Below are 12496 nucleotides of genomic sequence, written 5' to 3' on the forward strand. Positions count from 1 at the left end.
TTGATGAGATTTTATTGTCAACAAAGACTTCCTTCCCCCAGAAGTAGCAAAACAGAGCCTGGAGGATGGCTCCGTGGGTAGTGTTTGCCCTACAAGCCTGACAACTGAGTTTGAATCCTCAGAACCCACATAAGTGCTGAGAAAGTGGAACACAGTAGCACGTGCCTCTGGAACCCCAGTGTACTTCTCTGGGAGATGGGGTGCTAAGCCAGAAGAGTTGGAAGCTTGCACGCAGTTAGGCTGGCATGCATAGCACTGAGCCAAAGAGGGTCTCAGACAAGCAGGAAGGGGGAGACCCAACCTGAGGTTGTTCTTCAACTTCCATATACACACTGCGGTGCACACACGTGCATGCACGTACACACACACACACACACACACACACACACACACACACACACAGAGCAAGATATATCATCAACTCACCTATCCACACTCCCTTGCAACCAGGAAAAAAATCATGTGAACTCCAGCAAACACAAATATTCACAGAGGACTTGGCCCGGAGAACAAGTGACCCAACAGCAAGGGGGCCCATGCTGTGTCTCTCCTTAAGAGAGTGACTGAAGAGATGGCTCAACCATTAAGGGCACTTGTGCCTTTGGCAGATGACCGAGATTCAGTTTATAGCACTAACATGGAAGCTATCAACTATCCAGGGGATGTGATGGCCTTGTCTGATTTCCGCGGGCACCACATGCACACGGCATCCATCCATCCATCTAGGCCAAACACACATACACAGAAGATGAATCTTTAAAAGATAAAGTGTTCATATGAGAGAGCTGCCATGTAACTGTAGTGTGTGGTGACAAATAGAAGTTGATTTTCATTTTTAAAGCAAATTTTAATGACGTGTGTGTGTGGGGGGGTGCGCACGTACATGTGAGAACAACTTGTGGGACTTAGTTTTCTCTGTCCACCATTTGGGTTCCTGGGACCAAATACAAGTAGGTAGGCTTGGTGACTAATTTCTTTAGATCCTGAGAATCAGACATCAGACTTCAGGTGTGATATAAACACCTTCACCTGCTGAGCCACCTCGTCAGCCCGACATGTGGGTGTTCTTAATTCAAGGGACACTTCTAAATGGATGACTACCTGCTCGGGTAGAGAAACTGTCCTCACTGTAATGTCCTTTGGATGATAATGACATTATTCCAACCTGGAATTGATTAATCTTACATAATTAGACTTGCACTGCTCCCTGGTATAGGAAAATCTGGCACTCAGGGTCTCTCAAGAAACATAACTTTCGCCGGGCGGTGGTGGCGCACGCCTTTAATCCCAGCACTCGGGAGGCAGAGGCAGGCGGATCTCTGTGAGTTCGAGGCCAGCCTGGTCTACAAGAGCTAGTTCCAGGACAGGAACCAAAAGCTACGGAGAAACCCTGTCTCGAAAAATCAAAAAAAAAAAAAAAAAAAAAAAAAAGAAACATAACTTTCAGGTCTTGGAATTATATCCTCAAATATAATTTCATGTCTGCTCTAGAGTTTGCTAGTCCCAGGGATTTTATAAGAAATGACAATTGACAATACTCAGAATTATCTAGATTCATATCTTACTTTAGACCCAATATAAGTTGAAGAGGTAGATAATATTTATTTTTTAAACAAAGGAAATAATGTTTGGAAATGCTAAATAACATTTTCCGAGTCACATTGCTGGTGAGTTTGGAGTTGTAATCCAAATATACCTTAGTGGTTCTCTTTGGTGCCATTTGATTATCTGGCATACTGCATTTGATTCTTTGGGGTAACCTCCTGCCCCAAAAAATGAGATGCAGTGCTTCTAGAGGGATAGTTGGGCTCTAAGACCTTAAAAACAGCTTCATCAAGGTCTAAATTATTTAGTATAAAACTCATAAAATCATACTTGTAAATGCACTTAGCTAAAATATATAAGTTAAGAATTATGCAGTCATTACCTGTACAATAATGCGTTGTTATTATTTATTCTGAAATACTCCTCAATAGGTTCGTGTGTTAACTAATTGGTCCCTGTCTTAGGGTTTTCTGTTGCTGTGAAGAGACACCATGATCATGGCAACTCTTTTTTTTTTTGTTGTTGTTTTTAGATATTTTTTTACTTCTTCAATTTTTATTATCAGGAGTGACTGAAATAAAAAAATATAATTGAGTCCCATCATTATTGTCATTATGGAAATGGCTTTAAGAGAAAACTGGTCAGATGAATATTATTGCTTCCCACTTTTCAACTGGTAAATAGTTGCCATTGATAAAACATACAAGCCCAGAGAATCTGTCCAGAATGTTCAAGATATGGTGTATTACACAACATGCCTGTTCTCGGGGAGAACACCTACGACATAATTATGTGTACTTCTTGATCTCGTCATACAAGACAAGCACAAAGGCACCACCCGTGCCCCTGAGAACGTGGGATCATGCACCCTTGAAAAAGGCCTTGCTTCCTTCGTCATGAGCAATCTTCCTCCAGCAGTCGATCGTGCCTGTGTACATGATGTCAGTTTCTTTGCATCCTGACTGCATCATCATACGACCGTGAACCGTGTCAAAGGGATAGGAAGTCAAGCCAGCGACAGCAGTGACAGACTGTGCAATCATCCAGCTGATGAAGATGTGAGTGTTCTTGGGATCTGGAAGCATTCCCTTTGCAGTGTCATAGATGCCAAAGTAGGCAGCTCGGTAGATGATAATGCCCTGGACTGACACATTAAAGCCTTGGTACAGGCCCCTAATCCCATCAGATTTGTAGATCTTAACCAGGCAGTCACCAAGGCCTTTGAATTCCCTTTCAGCTCCAGCTTTGCCCACATCAGCTGCTAGATGGGTACGGGCAAAATCAAGGGGGTACACAAAGCACAAGTATGTGGCCCCAGCAGCACCACCTGATGCCAGATTCCCTGCAAAGTAGCGCCAAAACTGGGTCCTCTTGTCCACACCACCCAAAAAGATCTGCTTGTATTTATCTTTGAAGGCAAAGTTGAGAGCCTGGGTGGGGAAGTATCTGATGACATTGGCCAGGTTACCATGACCATGGCAATTCTTATAAAGAAATATATTTCATTGGGTCTGGCTTACAGTTTCAGAGGTTAAGTCCGATATCATCATGGCAAGAAGTATGGTGGTGTACAGGCCCACATGGTGCTAGAGAAGGAGTTGAGAGTTTTACATCTTGATCTTCAAGCAGCAAAAGAAGAGACTGTGTGTTATATTGGGGGTAGCTTGAGCATATGAGACCTCAAAACCCGCCCCTCAGTGACACACTTCCTCTAAGGCCACACCTACTCCAAAAAGGCCATACCTCCTAATAGTGCCACTTTCTATAGGCTAAGGATTCAAACACATGATTCCATGGAACCCATCCCTATTCAAATCACTACAGTCTCCATCTGGTAGGGCTATTGTGATAGAAACTTGAGGAGGTGGGGCCAAGATGTAGTCTGAAAAGTTATAAGGGGTAGATCTATCTAGAGTAGTTATGACTGTTCCGCATTCTCTTCTCTCACCACTTCCTGTCTATCCTAGGGGGAGGAAGCTCTTCTGCCTCGTGTTCCCACTATCACAGTGTCCTACACGAGTCTGTGAGCAAAAGCAGCATGGACTCCCCCATCCACAGCTATGAGGCAGAATGAACCCTTCCTCCCAGAAGTTGTTTGCTTGCATGTTTTGATCACAGCGCTATAAGAGTAACTGACATGTTCGATTTTGGACATATCTATCATTGCAGAAAATTCCCTCTTGGCAAGTTTAGGTCAATCTTTGTTCCCAGTTCTAGCCCTGGTGTGCCCCTCATCTACTTCTAGCTCTGTCAATTGTCCATAATAGATAATTATACAGATATAATCGTATCACATGCAGCCTGGTTTCTTTCCTTTCTCACACTGTTCTTGATATGTGTCAATGCTACAATGTGTTTCTGTTTTTTGGTGGACAATATTCCACTGCCTGGGCATACCATATTTTGTTGATAAGTATTTGGGTTCCTTTTAGTTTCAGGATACTATGGACAATCCTGCAGAGAGCACCAGTGCATGTAGCCTTGCATAAAAATGTCTGCATTTCTCCAGAATATAGTGCTAGGAGAAAACTTCAGATTCATGCAATATTTTATAACTTTTAAAGGAAATTTCAATTGTTTTCTAATGTATACCTTTTTACACCAATAAGTTTTCATTTTAACATTCTATTTCATCCACATTCTTGTCAACACTTTTATTTGTCAGTTTTAAGGACTATAGCCACTCTAGGGTGATATGGCATTGTAGTATTAATTTATATTTCCCCAGTGACTGATGCTGAAATCTTCTCAAGTGCATAGTAACCAAGTTTTACCTTCTTTTGTGCAGTGCCTTTTCAAATCTTTATCCTTTCCATTGTATTTTGTGGTTACTTGTATTGTAAAAGCTATTTACATATTTTTAACAAGTGAGATTGTGAGTATTGTTTCCTATAGCCATCATTATTTTTCCAAGTCTGTCACATTACTTGTGAACATTGTCTTTCACGCTGAGACTGACCTCTGTATTTTCTTGTGGGTGTTCTGCAGATATACATTTTTAAAATTTTGATGGAATAAAAAAAGAACATTGACTCCCACCCCCCCCCCCCAGTTTATTTATTATGCTTTGACCAACTCAAGGTCAAGAAGCCTTCCTCCTAAGCACTTTCTGCATGGGCTGTGGTTATTAGCTAATGAGACTCCCTTTCCCCATTCAAATGTCTTACATATTGGCTGTCCAACTCTGCCTTTTCTTTCTTGGTACATGTGAATGGACAGGGGTGTGCATGCATGTTTGTGTGTTCATGTGGAGGTCAGAGGACAACTCCAGATGTCATTCCTTAGGCATCTTCCACAGTCTTGTTTGAGACAGGTTCTCTTATTGACCTGTCACTTTGTCAAGCAAGCTAGATTGGGTGGCTAGCCTTGCTGAAAATGCAAGCATAACGCCATCACACCTGGGTGTTTACAATTGTTCTGAGACTCTGAACTCAGGTATTCACACATGTGAGGCAAGCACTCTACTGGCAGTGCCCCTGGAACTTGCAGGTTTAAGGCCCCCAAGTATAGCCAAAGTTGAAATTGAAGCCTCTGAAACTTATCAGAATCACTAGGTCTCCCTTGCTTTCCAGTATTCAACAAAGACATGCTAGAATCAAACATGCCTTTCCAGCCTTACAAGATGTGTTGTGCTAATGTTGTCACTGTCTATTGGACAGAAACCTGCAAAGGAAACCGACTATATAAAGCCATATGTTTATCATTATTATTATTGTTGCTGTCGTAGTTTGTAGACAGACTGTGCTTTTATTTCCTGGCCACCCAGACCTGAATAATCACACAGAAACTATAATAATTGCAACACTTTTTGGCTAATGGCTGAGACATATTTCTTTCTAGCTCTTACATCTTAAATTAACCAATTTCCATTAGTGTATTATTGCCATGTGGTCATGGCATTACCTCATTTTCTGCCTGTCTTGATTCCTCGGCAGCTGGCTAGCGTCTACATGACTCTGTCTACTCTCTCTATATCTCTGTTCGGATTTCCTACCTGGCTTTACTCTGCTAAGCCATTGGCCAAAACAGCTTTATTCATCAACCAATAAAAGCAGCACATATCAAGAAGGACATCCCACATCAGTTGCTGTTGTTGTTAACCTCCATAAATGCATAAAATGTATCCTGACTGATTCCACCACCTACCTCCACTCCCAAATCCCTGTAGGAACTCTGACCCTATGCCCTCTACCTCTCAACTTCATTTCCTCCTTTTTTTATCAATTACTTTTTAAGCTGCAGAGTCAGTCCAGTTAGTGCTTGCTGTCCCTAGGTGCACGTATAGGGGAACTACTCACTGGTGCATGGGGAACTTACCCATAACCGTATCCCTAAAGAAAAGGTGTCTCTCCCTCCTTTAATGGCTATCAATTGCCAATGGTTCCTCAGCTAGGGAAGAGGCCTCTGGACCCTCCCCACCTTATTCAGAGTCTCGTTACTGTTCAAGTGTGACCATCATGGCTCAGGCACAGACAAGACATTGGTATAATCCTCTCTGCTAGGCTCAGGGAAACCTCAGAAAAGGGGTAAAGAGACTAGAAGCACTGGAAGGTGGGAGGACACTGTGATATGCTGTCCTCCGAACATGACATAACTGTGTCACACGTGATGACAGCACAGGACCTACACTGTGGCAGCACAGTTACAAAAGCAATCTTAAACCAAAGAATAGCCACATCATAAAATTAATGGGACGGGTCTGTTCTTTCAGGGGTCAGATCTACTGTGAGCTGTTGACAGGATGGAGGACAGGATGTATATGAAAAACTGGCTTCAGGGCCTGCTGGGCTTGAGTACTGTGTGGGGGGCTTTGTGTATATTGTCTCCTGGAACCATCATTTCCCAGAACCCCAAGTTGTGCTTCACAGAAGTAAGATAACTTGGCCAAGGCCACACGGTCCAGAGTCTGGATTCATTCTTGAATTGTTAGTCTATAAAACAAAACAAAAACAAATAAACAGAAAACCAAAACCATTAATACCACAACAATAGCCTGGAGAATATATATTGCTTAAAATACCTGCATGAGAGGCTGGCAAAAGCCTTGGATAGGTGAGTTCTTCTGCATGAGGTGAAAAGCATAGACTCTGAATTTCCTGTCTTGGTGAAATTTGAAATTTGACTCTATTACAGAATGGTAAGTCATTTTACATTTTGGTTTAAGTTCTATTAAGTTTCTTCATCTTTATTTTATTATTATTTTAAATATACTCTTATTTTATTTGAGAATGGGTCTCATTATGTAGTCCTGTTGGCTCAGAATTTGCTGTGTAGACCAGATTGGCCTGGAACTCACAGAGATCCATCTGCATCTGCCTCTCTAGTACTGAGATCAAAGGTGCGCATCACCATGACTGGCGACTTTCTTCCTCCTTTTGACGCTAGTCAGCATTTCACCTTCCCTAGGAATGTTATGTTGAGGCTTAGAGGAGAAAGTGATCTTTCCCATCAGCCATCACGAAGACATGGTGCTTTGCCTGCCTTCCTCTGATGAGCTCTTGTCTGGAAAGGGGGATACATACCCACGTGATACGTGACACTTCATCCAGACTGCATTGTAACATGCCCCGGGGGGAGGGCATTCTTCTTTTGTTCTGCTTGATCAATGATTCTGTCTGCTGCTCTCTGTTCACTTCTGGTCTAGCTCACATTCAGACCATCACCTGCTACTCTCCAACTCGGTAACTTTTGCTAAACTTCTGCGCTCCAAACTTGATAGTGAATTAAATTAGAAAGCTTCTCTGGAACTCTCTCTTGTCCTCCTAGAAATCCCCTATACCCCTTCAAGGCCTCTGCCAAACTCTCCCTCCCTCAGAAGCCCTTGTTGGTCTCACCTTTCCAAAAGCCTTCACCCTCTTCTTTCTCTCTCTTCCCACAGTGTTCTTCAAAGTCCTCTAAGAGTTAGGTGAGCATTCCTAATCTCCCAAATCCAAATTCTGAAATGCTTCAAAATCAGAAATACTTGACCGCTGACATGATGGCACAAGTGGAAAATTCCATGTGGCTTTGTGTGACAGGTTGTAATCAATCAAAATTCAGATGCCCTAACTAAAAGTATTATATAAAATTACCTTCAGGGTATATGTGTAAGTTGTATATGAAAAAATAAGCAAATTTCATACCTAGACTTGGGCCTCATCCCCAAGACAACTCATTATAGAAATGCAAATATTCAAAAAGCCCAAATCTAAACATTTCTGTCTCCAAGGATTGTGGATAAGGGATATTCAACCTAAGTAGCGCTCATCCCATGGTACCCAATTTATTTTCCACATCTGTCTATCCAGCAATGACTTGAACTCTGCACAATTGGCATGTTGTACCTTTCATCTCTAAATGACCTCACACAGGTGGGACAGAGTCGATGCAAAATGAATGTTGATATTAAGAATTAATAATTACAGTTACTAGATGACTGGAACTGTGTTTACATTTTCCCAGACTCCCATAAACACTGCTCTTGGTGTCTTTTTCCTTCTCTTCCTGAGAATACAGCCCCTCCTCATCCCGATTCTGTAATTAGGTAGGGTTATCAGTCTTAGTTCTGTGTAATGTGGCTATGACACGGCATGGGCTGGACAACTATATTACCTTATACTCCTGTCTGATGAGTAGGTAAGAGGAACGGGAGTCTGTGATCCAAGCTGGAATTCTTGGACTGTTTTTCATTCATGAATCCTTTGTCAAAACTTTTTTTCTGTTAATTGATACTTCATAGTTAGGTAAAATTATCTTTATATAGAACCAAAACTTTGTAGGTTGTTTTCCAAATTAATGTGCTCTAAGATGTCAACATTTAAAAAGCACTACAATATATTAATGTGCACATGATATGTAAATGTAAAATGGTGCAGAGATGAAGAAAACCTTGAATCAGGGCCTTGCAAACTTTGATAGAAATGCTCCATTGATTCTGGGTGAAGATGGATATAATTTTATATCCTTTAGAGTCCCTCTGATGGCCATCTTCCTCTATCTGTGGAACTCTGACACACCTGGAAGGATGGAGGGATGGAAGGATGGAGGGATGGAGGGATGGAGAGAATACATGTTGGGGAGGCTTCACAGTCTTAAATCCCAAAGGTCTAGAGATTTCCCTTCCATTCACCATCATTGTCTTTCTCTATGCCCCATCACGTTTCGATACGTTCTGTTGATTGGAGCCTAAACTTTACCTGCAGGCCTTCCTCCTGCCATTCTCAGAACACACACACAGTGATGGTTCACTTGTGCAAGCCCAGGACTATAGCAAGAAGGCGCGATTCCATGAGCAGTGGTGGTTTCTCCAGGACACAGTTCAGCAAGCCAGCATCGTTTTGCAATCATTCTACCTTCCTGGAAAGAGGTTTACAGTTCCAATCTATGTCTTACCTCCAGCACAGCCCTCCAAGAAACCCGAATCCTTAAGAAGAATTCTTGTGTTTGTATGCTGACTCAGAAAGAAAGATGTTTTTTTTTCTAACTTTAGAAAAAAAAAAAACAACCAATTTTCTTTTTCAGGGCCTGACTGTAAATGTCGTGGTTTGGACTGGGGACACTGAGGCTGGAGGCAGCTGCTGTATGCTGCCATCCTTAGCTCTGTTCTGCTTCATGGCTTTGGTACATCTGCTTGTTTACACGAAGAACTAATTGAAAACTATACAGGACTAAAATAGCATTTACAAAAAGCATTATAACTTTCAGAGTCTTAGAGAAAAACTTACTTTTTACATTCTTGAGGCCCCAGGGAAATGGCAGCCACTATTTTCCTTACCTATGACACCTTCTCTAGCAAATTCTCCTTTTAAAGCCCTGAAACTGAGCCGTGACATTTTACATCTAGCAGTGGCAAAGGAGATAAATGCTCGTGAACAGTCCCGAGGTAAAGTATCCGGGCAGCATTTCCTTAGCTGACTGGAACTGGATCTGGGTAATGTAAAACTTTGAAAATCCAAGGGGTAATTATTCCAGCAGTACTGGTCTTTCTAGCTAATCCATTGGGCACTGGTCCACTCCTTGTCTCTGTTTTTGATTGTGGGGATGACCTCCACAGCGTGTGTGTCTAGAGCAGCTGTGGCAGCCTCCTTCCTAAAGGACTGTGGTTCTTGTTCACCTGATGACCAGCATCTAAGACTCTGCATGAGAAGAAAGCACACGGTCAGGAAATAGAGGTGAGAGCTACAGTCTTGGGAGCACCCAGATGAAGTGAAGGCAGAAGGGCATGCTTTGTGGATACTAATCTCGTTCTAGGGCTGTGACGTTTGCTGTCACAACTGCCTTTTTCTCACGTGGCACCAAAGGATTCCTGGCTGATGTGGGTTCTCTTTGGACCCTGTGGATTTAGAAAGGTTGTTTTTATGGGATTATGAGGACAGTGCATCACACCCACACATGTCTCTACCCTCCACCTTCCTGTTCTGGCCTCACTCAGCTCAGCTCAGTCCCCTGCAGCTGCAAGGGCACAGCATCATTGATTTTGGGAAGTCCAGCTGTGCTCAGTTCTAGATCAGCATTGACTTCAAGGAACAACTGAAGTAGAAACCATAGAGTAGATGGGCTCAGAGGAAGATGCTAGAGTCAGCAGCTGCAGCATGACCTGAGGCCTAGTGAGAAATACAGACTTGTAGACTCTGTTGCAGATCTCCTGAATTAAAGACTCAAGGGGTGAGGCCTTGGGATATTTACTTTAGCCTACCCACCAGGGGGATTGGGAGCTCACTGCATTGTGAAAATAGATGGAAGGCTGTCTAAGTCATGGCTGCCTGGAGACTATTAGTTTGAAGTTTGAAGACCAGGAAGGCATCTTACATGCTTTATGACAGGATATGAGGTTGAAGTGCCGCAGTCAGTCAACAGGACTTGACAAACATGGGCACCAAAACCAGCTGAAGAGTCAGTGGTTTCCTAACACCAAGTAAGGAAGGAAAGGCAAGTGCAGGGATGAGGTGGTGGGGAAAATGGAAGTGTAGAGGGAGGGGGATGTAGTGAAGGGAGTCAGTCAGTGGGCTTGATGTTGTTGCGAGGTAGCAAAAAATCACTGACATGAATTTCTTCGATGATCACCTCTCTCTCTCTCTCTCTCTCTCTCTCTCTCTCTCTCTCCCCTCTCTCTCCTTCTCTCTCTCTCTCACCCTCTTCTCTCTGTCTGTCTCTCTTTCTCTCTCCCCATTCTACTCAATCTATTCAATTTAGTAAGTTTGAAAGTTTGGAGGAAGTAATCAATGGGGTTCTGAACCAATCAAACTTAGCCTCTCATGCACTGGCAGTTTAGGAACAGCATCATCCCTTGTCATGAGGAGTGTCATTTGGAAGAAACTCATAACCATGTCCTTTGAGTGCCGAGTGCTTGGTTGCCTACTCATTGAACACATCACTGGCGCTAAGTGGTGGCGGCGGGGTCTACTCCTCAAGAGAGCAGCAGTAGAGCCCCTGTGTTTAGCAGATCCTGCCTCAGCCAGCCTTTCATTGGAGCCTTCTCATTCAGCAGCAGTTTGGTATCATTTTGTTGCCATGCTAAAAATAACTGAGAAAATCCTCCTAGAGGAAAAAGGATCCGAGCATCTTAGTTAGGGTGTCTATTGCTGTGATGAAACACTATAACCAAAGCAACTTGGGGAGGAAAGGATTTATTTGGCTTACACTTCTACATCATAGTTATCGTTGTAGAAACTCAGGACAGGAAGTCAAAAAGGGCAGAAGCCTGGAGGCAGGAGCAGATGCAGAGGCCATGGAGGGGTGCTGCTTGTTGGTTTGCTCCTCCTAGCTTGTTCGGCCTGCTTTCTTACAGATCCAGGACCATCATGGTAGGGGTGACCCCATACATCATTCACTAATTAAGAAAGTGCTTACCTATAGCCCAATTTATGGAAGCGTTTTCTCAACTGAGGCTCCTTCCTCTCTGAGGACTCTAGCTTGTGTCAGTTTGACATAAAACCAGCCAGCACACTGAGATTTCAGGCCTCAGTCACCTGACTCCACTGTTTCTGGGCCTCTGGCGAGGCAGACATCCCAACAGAGGGACACGGTGATCGAAGCTGCTCCTCTCATGGAAGCAGGAGGAAACGGGAGAAGGGTCAGGGGTAAGACATTCACTTACAGGGTGAGCCCACAATGTAGGTTCCTCCAACTTGCCCCTACGCCCTGGTTTCCACTACCTCCCAATAATACCATCAAATTATGACTATCAATTGATTAATCCACAGAGCCTTTGTGATCCAATTATTCCCCAACAGGGAGCCAAGTCACTAAAAAGAGCCTTTTATGTCCAAACCTTAACAGTAAGCATGAGTACCTTGACCAGGTGGAAGACTCCCCCCTTCTCTATTCCCAGGTCAATCATCCTTCTAAAATGTGCTTGCAGCAGAGGTAGTCTCTCAAAATTAGGGAAAGTTCTATTTAGACCAGAGGAGCCTTGAATGTAGAGGAACAGCTCAGCTGATCCCAGGTCCTAGGCTCTGAGAAGCTACCATAGGGGAGTCAAAGTGATTCTTTCCTGAAAAATCAGCCTGCTCGCCGGGATTTAATGACATCAAAAGAAACAACATTTCTCCAGGCTTCTCTTATTGGCTGTTCCATCTTTAGACATCTGAGTGGAGCAGCGTTTCATCCTGTCAGGAGTGTCCTGCACCATCCATCTCCCAGGTTCTCCCTCTGTTGCCAAATAATTAGTTCCTATTCAACAAGGCTATTTTCTTTAAATGTCTATTGAGTGCGGTAAGGCTCTAGGATGAAGGCCAATACCTCTACACACACTCTCTCCCCCCACCCAGATACACACGTACTCGTGTGATTGCAAAAACACCCTCTAATAGTCAGGCCTGCATGCATTTATTCTCTCTCTCACACACACATACATATACGCTCACAGGCAGGACGTCTTTGCATCTAGGTGTTTTATTGTTCAATATAAAAGAACCCATAGCGATAAAGCCGAACAATAAAAGCTCACTTGCTCCTCTGCTGCAGCAGCTGC

The 12496-nt window shown here is 43.2% G+C and overlaps 1 pseudogene; it reads right to left on the reverse strand.

Annotated features, from left to right (window-relative positions):
* Positions 1–2290: 2290 nt before the first annotated feature.
* LOC121454708 lies at positions 2291–11863 on the reverse strand (annotated as a pseudogene).
* Between the last annotated feature and the right edge of the window lie 633 nt (positions 11864–12496).

Source organism: Microtus oregoni, unplaced genomic scaffold, assembly GCF_018167655.1.
Source record: "Microtus oregoni isolate MIOR12 unplaced genomic scaffold, Mior012 000012F_ref0000307, whole genome shotgun sequence".
Lineage (NCBI taxonomy): Eukaryota > Metazoa > Chordata > Mammalia > Rodentia > Cricetidae > Microtus > Microtus oregoni.